The 15,373-nt window shown below is 42.9% G+C and overlaps 1 long non-coding RNA gene across 1 annotated transcript; it reads left to right on the forward strand.

The window, feature by feature from the left end:
* The first annotated feature begins 10,411 nt into the window (after window positions 1-10,411).
* LOC121002137 lies at window positions 10,412-15,303 on the forward strand. Its single transcript, XR_005779228.1, has 2 exons — window positions 10,412-13,436; window positions 13,518-15,303. It is a non-coding gene; the product is annotated as an uncharacterized LOC121002137 (long non-coding RNA).
* Window positions 15,304-15,373: the final 70 nt, after the last annotated feature.

Consider the following 15,373-nt stretch of genomic DNA (forward strand, 5'->3'; position numbering starts at 1 on the left):
TTCACAGAAAGGACGAACAGGACAGACTGTAGTAATGGAGACTGCATACAAGTGCTGCTGCACATTATCCACATCCCCACTTCCTCTCTGTACTTCATGTCTCCTCATGGACTCCATTTCTACAGAGATTCAGCTGAAGACCTGATCAGCTGTATTCAGGATCATAACCCCTGACAAGCAGAGCAGAGAGGAGGATGAGGCAGCTCTTTACCTTAGTGTTATGAAGTAACTTGTCCTGCTGTGTGATCAGGACAGGTTTTGTGTGCACTAATGGGACAGCGGCCATTTTATTTCCCCTGATGATTGCTCCCCAGATAAAACGAGCCATTATATCTAATGAAAGGCATACATTTATAATAAAGTAATATTTAAGTATTTTCATTTTCTTGATTCCCAGAGAACCTCTTTAAGTATTCACTATCCTTGTACAGAAGCTCCACCACCATGGGACAGAAGCATTTGAGACTCCATGTAATACAGGGCCTACAAAGTGATTAATTCTCTTTGGGAGTATTCATACATCGCAGCCAAATAGCATTTTTGCCACAACCACCATATAGCCACAATGTGTTAATACACCCATTGTAGCCCCTTTCCACTCTGGCTACAACATAAGGGCTGTGAATAAGGTATCCCCTATATAAAAGGGTACCTCCTGTTATAAAACGTAGCCTTTAATGTTAATTACATATAAAATAACAAACTGTGGGATTAAATGAGAATATTGATTTCTCCTGCTTTTTATAGCTGACCATGACTTACCTATATAGGAATATAGTGTCAGTATAGTGTCAACTACGAGAAGGGGAGGGTCTGTAGCCGTCTCCTACACTATACGTTTTCACTCTCTCCTGACATATAACAATTTAATTTGAAACAAAATGAATATTCTTGCCCACACTGATTTGGCACAGAAATAGAACGAATAGCTAGGATGTTCCTGTTATACATGCATGTACAACCATTAACCCATTAATCACGTGATTACCTGTTATATCATGTGACTGAGCACATGGCAGCGCGTCATCATGTGATCGTGGATGCGGTGATGCGGATCACGTCATCACTAAGCGCCCCTACTCCACATCGAGGCATGGTGGTGTGACGTGACTAGTGACGAAGTTACGCGCCATCACGTGACTAGTACAGGCGGTGACGCAGTGTTGACCATGCCACCGGTTACGCCTACCTAGGGATAAATACACATTGATGACGGTGAGTACGCTGACATTAGCCCCTCCCACCTGTAAACCAGGCGGGCTATTTAAACCACACTCTAAGTATAAGCTGGCGACCTCACCAGTGAGACCAGTGAGGCGCCGGCATAGGTGAGTGTTTGGAAGCAGGGATGATTCGAATCCCACAGCAACGAGGTCAGTAACATGAGGATTGCTTTGGCTAAATTGTCCATCTTTCCCCTGGTTTCCTTCAGATTATCATGGGTCAAATCGGAACACCCGGGGCACGCCACAAACCCCAGTGAGCCCAGGTTATTGGTGTGGGCGAAACGCGTTGGAATCAAGGTGCCTAGCTGTATATTGTTGCTCTAGGGCAGCAATTCCAGGCGCTTAAAATATCATATGTATACCAATAATGTGTTTGGCATCTCATTAGACAGCTGTACTGTGAACTGATTAATATATGTACTCAGCAGCTTTGGAGAATATGTACATAGATAACCGTATATATAGAATATCACGATTCTCTTGTATCATTAGGACGACACATTGTGGAGAGCAATTGTTTATCAATATACCGGGCATCCACAGCTGTGGCGCTCTACTGCTCCTTGTACGGCAGCTTTGTTATATTTTGTACCTAGACTAGACCATCACTAACTGGGCATCCAATATGGCTCTGCCCACAATCTTGCAATAGGGTCAGCCTAGGGCATTTCAGGAGGTTCCTGAACACGGGATCGCCCTTATTTGGGCGGCCATTACGTTTTTAGGCAGGGCATATGTAGTAGAGGGCCAAACCTAGGGATAGGCCCAAACCAACATACGACTACCCTGCCTATATCCTAGCGTCCTCAAACCACAACTGAGGAACAGGAACATTGCTGCGGAGTATACACAGTATACATCCACCCCTGATGTGTAATTTTTTCATTTCTTTTTTCTGTGTTTTGTTTGTCTGTGGGAGTTTGTTATGTTATATGTAATTAACATTAAAGGCTACGTTTTATAACAGGAGGTACCCTGTGACTAAATAATTATATATACATACCACCCGTAATCATCACTCCCTCTGACGGGATATCGTCTTAGCAGTGATTTCTCCCTATATAGAAGGGGTAGTCTCATCTGAGACATTGTGGCATATCGCTAGGATATGCCACCAATGTCAGACAGGTGTTGATCCAAGAGTTGGGAACCACAGCTATCTCTAGAACAGGGCCCCCAAAGTGAACGAGGGTGCACCACACAAGTGCAGCCACCCTCCATTCACTTCCATAAGAGAAAATGGTTAAGTTCCGGCTCAGCTATTTCAGGAAATCCCATAGAGGTGAATGGAGAGATGACACTGCATGCAGCATGGTGCTCTCTTCCACTTCTATGGGAGTTCCGGAAGCGTCCTCGGATATTTTTGGAACTCTTATAGAAGAGAATAGAGAGCATGCTATGCATGCACAGTGCACTCTCCTTTGGTTTGGGAGCCCCGTTCTAGAGATGAAAAGATAAAAAAAAACGGTAATATGACATGTATGTATATTTATGGTACTAACTGTAGACAAAAAGACAAGCAAAGCCTTAAATTGTCTAATTCTGAGAATGCATGGTCTAAGACAACCCTTAAATTTTCCTTTGTGTTTGTATCATATATCACAGAGGTTACAATTTTGCAGCATGCTTAGTAAGGCTTAGATTGAAAATAATTAATGCCAAATTACTGAATAATTCATTTCTAGGAAAATCTAGGCAGTCCGTTTACAGATAAATACTCTATCGAGACCCAATGATGCATTTACAATTGTATTCTAGTTAAGCTTTTATATATTAGTGACCTCTAGAGGAAAACGCTTGAAATTGTTCTAATGCCTGTTCTACTGTGCCGCTCTGTCAGTATACAAGATCATATTGTATGTTATTTAGACACAACCAGTTTCTGTCTGTGCCTTCAGACAGCTGTATCAGATATAACAGAATGGTTTGTGGACAATAGACTAAGGATAACATTTATTTTAAATGATTTCTTCCGCACTAAAGTCACAGAGGTTGTCCGAGAATAAATAAAAAATTCCCCCCTAAACAGCGCCATTCTTGTTAACGGGCTGTATCAGGTACAAAAAAAGAAAGTTTTAATATATGCAAATGAGCCTCTAGGAGCAACGGCATTGCTGGTACCCCCAGAGGCTCTGCTCTCTACAACTGCTGCGTTCAGTGCACTTTGATTGACAGGAGCCATGCCTGCCCTGACTTCGCCTAAAGTCTTGCGCTGCGCGCTTCAGTATCCAGCAGAGGCGCAGTACAGGAAAGAGGCTCGCTGGCAGTTCTCTTCTGTACTGTTTGTTGTTTGATACATTTGGTGCACCACCTTCTATGCAGTATAATTGTGTCAATATTTGCGACTATTTAAGAAGTTGGAGTCAATAAATCTGGCTTGAATCAGCTGAATAGGCTAATCATATCCAGTTTCCCATATGAGGCTGAAGTTGGTTTCTTATTCATCAGCTTCTTATTCACATCATTTGTATTATTATTATTTTTTTAATGAATTTTTAGTTGCAGTGAGCTGTCCTTAAAGTAAATCAGTTGAAAGCGGCATTAAAATACAAATGATGGGCAGAAATGGGCAGAAAAGTGGGCACAAAAAGTGTGATTTAGAGAATTAAATGAATTTGGGCCAGTGATCTTGCACTGCCAACATACAAAGGGCGATGCCTGGCATCAGATACAGTCGACTTCAGCCTGGCCTGAACAGGTTCTGGTACAAAGAGAGAAAAAAGAGGTGTGGGGCGCCAAAGAGAATCAGAGAACTCCTAGGAGAATTCTGTATGTATAATCGTCATGTGTAATTAAAATATAGAAAGACAATGAGAAGTGTGACAACTCAGGGTCACTTAGCTCTCCAGGATCGCCATCTTAGACGGTTGGCACACCTCAAGAAGCCCCTCCAACACTGCAGATTTGGTTGCAAACTGACCACGACCAGCTTTATTGTCACTTTTACAGCAGTCCAAACAAATCATAAACAAATCCTCGGCCGTCTGGCCACTGACTACACAGTATTTTCCCTCTCTATCGGGATCTGGGTCTACCACCCAGCTCCCCAAAACACAGCACGGTGCTTACCCTACACAGGGTCAAAGGGTCCTGGCTCCCACAGGCCTTGGCGCGGCCTGCTCCTTCCCCAGACGGGGAGCCCTGATTGAGGAGCCCAGCCTACCTTTACCTGAGCTAATCAGCTGCCTGCTAATTATCTAAATTACCAGCCAAGCTTTTGCAGACAGTGGGAAAAACCTATTTTCCCAGCCTATCCTGTTCTCAGCCAGGCTCCTCTGGGTGAGATACACCATTTCAATGGCCCTCATATGGCACTCTGGCAGCTCCACTGCCACAGTAGTTATAAATAGTTATAAATGAAAGATAGAATAAAATCCCATCACAAATGATAAAAAGAAGAACGTTACTGACAATACTGACTGACACATGGAGCAGATCACTTCAACAAGGGGGGGTGCAAGATAAACTCAAGACACTTGCAGCCCTACTCTCCCTCGCCGAGGTCGCCTTAAAGGGGTTGTCCGGGTTCAGAGCTGAACCCGGACATACCCTTATTTTCACCCCGGCAGCACCCCTGAGCCTAGCATCGGAGCATCTCATGCTCCGATGCGCTCCCGTGCCCTGCGCTAAATCGTGCAGGGCACGGGCTCTTTTGTTTTCAATAACACACTGCCGGGCGGTAACTTCCGCCCGGCAGTGTGTTCGGTGATGTCACCGGCTCTGAGGGGCGGGCTTTAGCTCTGCCCTAGCCGTTTTACTGGCTAGGGCAGAGCTAAATCCCGCCCATCAGTGCCGGTGACGTCACCGGGGTTCCTGTCAGCCCCATGGAGAGCCCCGGTACGTCACCGGAACGCCTAAAAATGCCTTTGCCCTACGCAATTTAGCGCAGGGCAAAGGAGAGCATAGGAGCATGAACTGCTCCGATGCTCATGTCAGGGGGGCTGCCGGGGTGAAAATGGAGGGATGTCCGGGTTCAGCTCTGAACCCGGACAACTCCTTTAAGAATGGTCAGCACCCTGTCCTTGTGAAAAGATGAACCGGAGGACTCCAATGTCAAGAAGGATGCTTTAATAGTAAAAAGCTTGACGCGTTTCGGAGTATTAAACAACAATCCCCCTCTTCAGGAGCACATACAATGAAGAAGGTGATTGTTGTTTAATACCTCGAAACACATTGAGCTTTTTACCATTAAAGCATCCTTCTTGACATTGGAGTCCTCCGGTTAATATTCATCTCTGCCAAGTTGATCTCTGACCCAGGAGGACTTTACTGTACTACGGACAATACCGTCCATCTAAAAGATCTGCTCCATGTGTCAGTATTGTCACTAACACTCTGCTTTTTATCATTCATGATGTGATTTTATTCTATCTTTTATTTATAACTATTTATAACTATTCATTGTCTTTCCATATTTTAATTATACAAGACGATTATACATTCTCTTAGGAGTTCTCTGATTCTCTTTGGCGCCCCACACCTCTTTTTTCAGAACGAAAAAGTCCATAGGATACGCGTTGCGCAGACCGATGACAAAGTATGATCGCGACCAACTAGAAAGCAGAGTCTGGATGGGCGGCGACACCGGGGGGAGGGACCGGTGGGACGCAACGAATCACGGTCCGAGGCACACTGGGGAGTTGATCTCCATTGGTCAGCCTTCTAGTGATGACATCATAAACAAAGGTTATATAGTTAAGCCGAGCAGTAACACGCTCACACTATGCCCTAACCCCTGAAGACGCCGGTACTCGGCGAAACATGTCGGGGGGCAGCGTGGATCTCATGTTTTAATACAGCACCGTCTCTAGCAAAATATAAGTAGGAGACACTAGCTACATTGTACCTCCAGCAATACTGGCAGCGTGCAGCCTGGAAGGCAACAATGTATATTCCATGTTAGGAGACACCAACAGGGAATGATAACCACTACCCACAATTGCAGAGACGGACTGGCAATTTTAAAAGCATCCTTAGTTAACTATTAGTTATAAATTGATTAAAGGTTAAGTTTTAGGATAAGGAGGTGCAGGATTAAAAGGTGTAATTTGGTCCAAGGGACATCAGTAGTTTAGATTTAAATAGTTAAAACACCGTATTCTGACACCATAAGGGAAAATATAGGTAGTTGTGAACCTGTGAATCAAAGGTACCATTACATTCATGTACAGGTGGGCTATAGGACAATGTAAGCACTGTATATGGCCATATGGTGGTGACAGACTCCCTTTAAATCACTTTTTTGTGCCCGTCGTTTGTTTTTTGAACTCTGCTTTCAACTGATTAACGTTAAGTACAGCGCACTTTTTATTACTTGGGATAAGGTATCCTCAAAATTCATTAAAGCCCCCCCAAAATACAAGTGATGTGAATAAGAAACTAACGAATAAGAAACCAACTTCATTCTTGTGTTTCCCATTCACTTTTAAAAACTGGAATAGCGTAAAAATGCTAAATCCTTATTTTGCGACTTTTTGAAGCCAGAATTCTGCAGTGCAGGACCTGATACATTCCCTTGTGTATATTTTTTTACAGTTTAATACAGGAATATTTCACCATATTGTAGCAAAAGCATTGTGTCACCAGCTAGCCATCAGGTGAGAAGTAATGTGGCAGCATTACATGTAGCAAATACAGTCTAGTCACAAAATGATGACCACTTCCTACTTTCAACGTTGGCAGCGCATAGGTCATGATAGAAGTCACCTGTGGTGAGCTGGCTTGGTGGGTATACAAGGCGTACAATAAGCTATCTGTACACATATCACTCATTGCTGTGATGGGTAAAAATAGTGATTTATCAGAGTTGCAAAAAGAGATGATTATTGTTTTTTGTGCCAAGGGTGCCAATATTTCTAAAACTGCGCAGTTTGTGAAGGTACATGTGCTGCTCTGGTGTATTGTGAGTGGACAAATGGCACCATTGTGAATAAGCATAGAAACTGGGAGGCACCATATTCCACTGATGTGAGAGGTGAATGTTGGCTACAAAGGTGCACGAGGACACACTACAGTGGAGCAGCTCATCGCCAAAATGAACCAATCAACAGTTCAGAACCCAACTGCGTATGGGGCTGCGTATAAAGCAGACGGATGGTTATTGCACTTCTGCTAACGAAGTTGCATCGGCAGAAAAGGCCTCCATTTTTGTGGAAACATCAGAATTGGACATCCTCTGATCACCTTTTGTGCTTCATTTGACGGATGGACGGTGTCAGGTAAGAAACATCAGAGAACAAACACCTTCCAACCATTGCTGGTAGAACACAGGCTGGTGGTGGCAGTATTATGGTCCGGGGAATGATTTTGTGGCATTTTCTGGGCCCACTCATACATGTGGAAGGCACTCTCAACAGATTTGGCTTTGAATCTATCCTTGCAAATGGCGTAAGACTCATACATGCTAATTGTCTTCCCTGGTACGGAGGGATTTTGACAGCAAAGAAACGGCACACAGCAAAAAATGTCTGACATTGGTTGGAAGACCATGACCAAGACGTCTAGGTCTAGGTACTACCCTGGCCCTCTAAGTCCCCACAGTTGAACCCAATTGAGATTCTGTGGGACCACTTTGATCATGCTGTTTGCTCTATAGGGCCTCCCCCATGCACCCTCCAGCATCTGTGGGATGCAGTGTAGTCAGCATGGTTCCAGATACCTGAGACAACCTACCAGGACCTTATGGAGTCACTCCCAGCCTGTCTAGCTGCTGTCTGTGCTGCACACAATAGTTACACTCGATATTAGCTGGTGGTCATAATAATGTGACTGGACTGTGTGTGCCTCAAATGGGAGCAGTCTCTCCATCTCTAGTCTCCGTATCTGCCCCCGCCAATTCACAATTCAGTCTTAATTCAGTACCAACCTCCTTTCCTTGGCAACTGGCATAATGTGCTAGTGACTTGCATTCATAGAGATTGCGAGTGGTAATGCCAGCCTTTACATCATATACTAAAAATTGCTGAACATCTGGTAACTGAACCACATCTACACTGCTAAGTCTTCTTGTTCTATCGTTTTGTGCTGGATTTTGTTTTTTACAGGGCACAGTAAGCCAATTTCACGCAAGTGTAACGGGTACATTTGTTTGCACTTAATGAGAGCAAATCCTAGCTTGACAGTGGGTCTTATAGCCCCAATTAACAGCATCTATGGACCTATGATGGCGTTAATTGAGGTGATCAGATCCACAGTTGGGTTCAGATATGCGGCCATCTTATGAGTGCAGAAAAGCGCCCTTGTTATGTAACGTTCATGTGAAATTAGTCTTATGCTCCTATTATAGCTCAATACAGGAAGTGGCTAGTTACCTCAGTGATTTCTAGTAATAATGGAGCCATCATTTAGTCATCTAGCTTGCACATGGTTGGAGCCTCTGCTTTACCACAGTGGCGTCTGGATGTCCTCTGCTTCCACTGCTGATGGCTGGCTCTGCTCTACTCCGATCCCCTTTGTATAGGCTTCTGTCAGAACCAGGTGGGAGCTTATGAGAAGGTTTAAAGGGGTTCTCCAGGCATTTAATATTGATGACCTATCCTCAGTGCATGCTGTCTCCTGTGTCTTTACCTGCTAGGTCTATGGCAAGCAGGGAGAGAGAGACAGGAGACGGCAAGCTTGCACCTTCTCTTCATACCTCTGATCAGCAGGGTGCAGAGTGTCGGACCCCCACTTATCTGATATTGATGTCCTATCCTGCGGAAAGGTCATCAATATTAAAAGCCTGGAAAACCCCTTTAAGGCACAGAAGATGACCATACTGGAGGCGCTGTGACACAGTCCACGCTGATTGCACAATAGAAGACCAGCTCAGATTTATGCCACTTTGACACTGGGCATTGTGAACCACCCACTTAACAATTTATTCATAATTTGCATAAAAGGTGCAGAAGGTGATGCCAATGATTGTAGCGGAAAAGGGGACCTACGGAAAATAAAATATTGCTCTGCAATCAGGAGAAAACAAGCAAGAATGGTATGGTGTCAGATTTAGTTTTTTGGTGACACGATGGCTCCTGTTTAAGAGCCAGGATGGTTATATTACTATAGTCTTTAAGAGCCAGTTACAATACTCCAGAAACCAGTGTGATATTGGTTTTATTTTTTTGGTAGCCAGGGATTAAAGGGGTGGATCGTCCTCTAAGGGCCTTTCGGCAGACGGCCCACATCATGGCCGTACAGGCAGAGGAAAGCATACTTGACCTGCTCCCTGCCATTGGGTGCCAACTCCTCCACACCCCTGCAGCGCTCGAGTCCCACTTTTTTAGCATATGGTTTGACAGATGATTTATCCCTCTTGCGTGATGTCAACTAGTCATGGGACACAAAGGGGGTAGGTTACCTCCGCGGTCAGTCATAGGCTGCAGTAGCATCAAACAGGCATTGACAGAGGGGCACCCAAGCACTGCAGCCGTGACCGGGGAGTGAAGGAAAAGGAACACAGCGGCGGCGGCAGCAGGTAAGTATGCTTCCCTCTGCTGGTATTGACATGGGGGAAAGAAAGGCCCGCAAAAGATGAGCCCCTAATAAAACCTTTCTAAAGAAGATAACCCAAAAAGTTAGGGGACCCCATGAAATTTCTCAGCACAGTAGGGGGACTTTATTAAAGGGCTTTCCCCATTTGGGACATTAATGCATATTGCTAGGATAGGCCATCAATGCCAGAGAGGTGGGTCTCACGTCTGGGACCTGCTCCTGTCTCCAGAACAGGACCCCAGAAGTGAACAGAGAGCATCCACGCATGGGTGGTCACCCTCCGTTTACAGCTATAGGAGCTCCAATAACAGCCGAGTGCTGGCTCGTCTATTTCCAGCAGTCCCGTTGGAGAGACCGGAAAGGTGTCTGCACTTGCATGGTGCACACTCTAGTCACTGCTATGGGTCTTCGGAAAATAGCTGGGCACGCTTGCTTGGCTATTTTCGGAGCTCTCATAGTGATGAATGGAGAGCATGCGGTGTATTCTCCGTCATTTTGGGGTTCCTGCTCTCTAGCTTGACACTGATGGCATATCCTAGCAATATGCCAACAGTGTCCCAGATGGGAATATTTCTTTAATAAATTCTGGCACACCTACTTGTAAAGGTGTTGAGCCGTGGAGGCGACACCTACAGCCAAGCCCCATGAGTGAGGCGGACCATTCAATCTCCGCTTTGTGGTCAAGCTTTGAAATAACAAACATACACTTTTTTTTGTCGATGTGTAGATGATTTATTAACCAAGACCCCAGTCCACAGATAGAAGCAAACATCTTTTACATGCAATGCCACCACAAATCTTTGTCTACATGAAATACAAAGCTTTTTTTTTATTTATTTTTTTATTACTATTATTTTTTTATACATACAGCTTGGTAACTTACACAAAAGATTAAGTTGTTGGAAGCAACTCTGGAAACAATGTAAAACAGGATATGGAGTTGAGTTATGAATACAATAGGTTTGTAAAGGAAAAATACACCCAAACTGGAGGTTAGGCTCACTCAAGTCTGAATAATATGCGATATACTGCCGTGTTCAGGCATCTATGTCCATAAAACTATATTACTTAACAAAATAGCTGCCTCCTGTGCCATTTCTTCAGTAACTAGAGTATGTTCATTGTTCAATATGACTTTACAATTGATATATAAAATATTCTAGATAAAAAGTTATTCAACGGTGAAAATATAATTCACTACTCTTGGATCAATACTGAATGCCAGTCTGTACTATAGTCCAGGACGCCACTCACAGTTCAGCTGGTCGCTATCAGAAACAGTCAACCAGGTTGTCTAACAGCTCGGCTGAGCTCCTCTATTAGATAGCTATTAAGATGATACTTTACCCGGACACAAATCGCTAGACAAAGCACCATGCACATGCTTGGACATTCAATAGTTTCATGCCTGCAGAATTGTGAATACAGCTCTGGACTACCATACAGATTGTACAGATAAGTAACCAATGTATTTCGCAAAGGTACTTCATTTTATGTAGATTAATTCTATATGTAAACTGTTTTGGTATTTGAACGTGGACATACCTTTTAAAGGGAATCTGTCACCAGCGACCTCCCAATCCAGCTGTATGGACACATAGCTGTGGATCACCTGATTAAAACGCCGTTTTTGTTTTGTGGGTCTGAGGCTCCATTCCCTAATTATGATAACTTTTCTTAATTTACAGATTAGGACTTTGGAGCAATGAGGGTGTCACCATTGTTCTTGTTGCACCCAAGCGCTGTTCCTTTCTGTGGCCAACCCCTTCCTCGCTGCTTTGCCACTGCCTGGCCATGTCAATCAATACAATGAAAAAAAGTGGAGGATGGGTGCAACAAAAGCACTAGTGGCGCCCTCATTGCACTAAAGGCCTAATTTGCCTATTAAGAAAACGTATATCATCAACGTATCGGGAACGGAGCCTCATATCAACAAAAGAAAAACAGCGTTTTAAATCAGGTAAACTGTGTGTCTGTGCAAACAGTTGGATAGGGAGGTCACTGGTGAAATATTTTTAAATAACTGAGTCAAATGAAGCCTAACATATTTTGGGTATAGTATCCCTTTAATAGTAAAATGGATATGAACGTGTTCAACTTTGGAGAGGCACTAAAAATCGGAATCGTGTCAATGAGCATGTACACATCTATAGAGCATAAAAAGAATATTTCAAAATAAATAAAAGGTCCACGTCGGCCTCAAAGTCATCCACAAAACAATAGCTAATCCCACCCAACGCTGTATTTCAAAGACAAACATCTGATTGACCATGGTCGACCAATTCTAGACTGAGGGCAGCCGCACAGAACGCTAAAAACAAGTAGATAGATCTCAGCGGATATTAGCGTTGGCTGGTTTCAGTCAGTAGGTGGATACGAGTTGTCATATGTGTCCTGACGATCGCTCAGACTGATCCTCTTGTTAGACTATGGCTTCTTTAGTAGAGTGGATGAGCCGGAAATCAAATTTCAGAACGTTAATGACTAACTACTAAGTGGACTGAGTGGAGGATAATGGAATACACTTATAGCAACAAATGGTTCCCAGATGAAATATGTTCCTCTTTTCTACAAATCCTTCTAATATTCAAATTATAATAATTTTGGACTGGCATGAGTGGGCTCTTCGGGAGGATGAGGTCATGCAGAAAAACAGTCAAGAATACTTGGCATTTTACATTTGATTGGGCTAGACAGTTTTTTCCGCATGACTTCCAGAATTACATTTAAAGGGCATCTCTAGTTTTCGATAAAAATAAAAAAAAAATTACCTACAGCAGTAAATCTCCCGTATACTTTGTTAACCTTCTGTGACCCATTTGTTAATATAACCTTCAGATCCACCTTCTTCACTATGTAATTCCGCACAGAACGATCTCTATGCCTCCAGAGCTTCTTTATTCACTGTGCGCCCTCCTTATGACAGGCAGCCTATAACCGTCAATAGGTGGCGTACATCAATCAAATCTCACTATGGAGGCAGAGGGGACACTGCGGAGATTGACACAGCATGAAGCAGGGACCAGTGACTGTACTGCAATAAGTAAGATCTACCTGCAAACTTTCTTGTAAGTTCCTACTATATTGAACACAACAGCAACTGGTCCTCTATAGCCCGACAGTGATTTAAAGAGCAAATTTGCTCAATTTGCAGAATGTTGCCATTTTAAAGCTGTTCTTCTCTTGAATGGAAGCAGCGCTGCAGTAAGCAACTCCATCTACTACACAGTGGATGGAGAGGTGTAGTTCCAGTGCTCGTTTCCGACGTCTGAGCTACTGCCTGGAGTCAGACCCCCCCCCGCTGATCTGATATTAACACCCATCCTAAGCATAGGTCATCAATATAAAAAGTCCCGGAGAACCCCTTTAAATTTAGATGGAGAAACCCTCTTTAAAACTATCCCCATTATGGAGTCTAATCAATTTCCGTTTATTAAAGGCTTTGTACATATTCTATTGTTTCGAGAAACAGTGCCACTCCTGTCCATGGGCTGTGTCTTGTAGTGCATCTCACCCGACCCCAAGGGAATGGTACTTAGGGTTCATTTGAGTAGATTTTTTTTTTTTTTAGAAGGAAAATGTTAGGAGGATTTCCTGATGTAGAAGTCTGGGTTCATATTGTGTCTGAGCCCTCAGCTGGGCTTTTTGTTGTGGGTGTACGTTTAAATACCCAAACCCTGTATTCGAAGATATAACCCAACGCATACAGTCATGCTCCAAGGGGCTCATTTGCATGTAGTAAAACATAATTTTTCCATATGAACATCCATATTTTTCCATATGAACATGGGACCAACACAGAAGTCTTCAGCTGCCAAGTTCACAACAGGTCAGCCAGTTACATAGGTACAAATCTGTTGACAGATTTCCTTTAAATGTACTCTGCTAAAGGAATGCCCAGGAGGGCTAAAATGCAGAAGGCTGTGACATGGGCATACAATGCCATAGTTTGCCGCTCTGCACAGAATACCATATTCCATAAACTAGAGGAAACAAAGTTATACAGACGCATTTTGGCTTGATGTATGCCAAAGGGGCACTCTTGGCATTCTCCGGTTGAATGGGTCCCTATAGCTATATTCGGTGAACCTATGAAGTGCGTACAAAGTCTTATGTAATACCAGACATAGCCTATGAAGAGTTGCGCTGTTTCTGGAAAATAGTTTTAATGATTATATAGTGAACACGTTATCTTACAGGTAGGAAAATTATTTTCCGCAAATTTCACTAAATCGGCACCGGTGTGGCCTGTACTCACTGTAATACTAAAGACTGCTTTACTTCAAAATCGGCAAATTCTGACAATACCTGTAGTACTTAAGTCGCAGGGCACATCTTAGCCAGAGGATAAAAAAAAAAAAAAAAAAAAAAATGTTTTCATCATGTTAAAATGAAATGACATAATAGAGTATGCAGTTGAACTACATGCAATATTGTGATAATCTCCCGCACATAATTGTAGGGGTACGTTATGTAGTGTCAGCCCCGCTAGCGCGCAAAAAAAAAAAAAAAAAAAGCAAGAGGAGTCTGGAATGCAATATATCTATGCATGCTATACTAACATGGCAAACTTGGACAGTGCTGTCACAAAGTCCTTGTCACAAAAAATGTTCGGAGAGAATACAATGAAAGATAATTAATGAGTGTGATCTGTTTAATATATCAAGGTATATATTTCCTGCTCTGTGTAATGAATTCCAGTTCAACCATAACAGTGCAAATTGTGCAGCCCGGGAGAGGGCACCAGCATCTCATATAAGTCTGCAGAAGATCCTAGGCCGACTTGCTGATAACCACTGACTATACTTCCCATCTACCGCCATTACCATTCTCTCTTGTGGTACAATGCAGTGCTTCACTTGTAATGGACATCATGGAGGGAGAACAGTACGCACAGGAAGCCATAATGTCTGTGTAACAGCAGAATGCATATATGTGTACATTAAACTAAATTCAACTTGCCTGTGTGCACAAGGCTCCATTTTGCCAGGGAGGGGGTTCTTAAAAAAAAATCCAAAATGTATGGAGCAGCTCATTATTTCCCATCAGAAGTGGAAAAGTTTAACTGTACTATTGAATGCCTGAAGTTTGGAAGGGCGTCTGCAAATAAGAGGCATCATTTTCATTTTGGACTTATTACTAGTTATTAGTAATAAGAAATTTATATAACAATTCTAGCACCTAAAATAATTTATAGGATGAAATAGTACTTGGCCATTAGAATTTAGTATGGTTAAAAAAAAATAAAAGTTCACTTGCCGTACACAGTGTAAAAGTAAGAAAAGATAGCATAGTAAACTTCTTCAGGCCAAAGGCAGTACCCACAGAAAGCATTAAAAAGTTTACTTAATGAAAAATCATGCAGCATAACCTGTAGATTTTCCCCTATAAACTTCATAGGTTGATAGAATTTTTTTAGATTGCTCAAAAGGAACAGTTATTACTTAGTACGTCGCTGCTTTACTATTGCTTCTTGAGAAGGTAAGACCACAGAAACGCTGCAATAATGACTAGAATTTGACCCATCCTTTGATTTGGGCATCTAGGTAAGCTATCTGACACCTTCATTGATATCATCAGCATTTTACCGCTCCGGATGCACGTGCATGCTGTTAAAAATGCGCTTAATTACTAATAATGGCGTCTGGGAAAAATGGCTGCTATACACTATGGAG

This window comes from Bufo bufo, chromosome 5, assembly GCF_905171765.1.
Source record: "Bufo bufo chromosome 5, aBufBuf1.1, whole genome shotgun sequence".
NCBI lineage: Eukaryota > Metazoa > Chordata > Amphibia > Anura > Bufonidae > Bufo > Bufo bufo.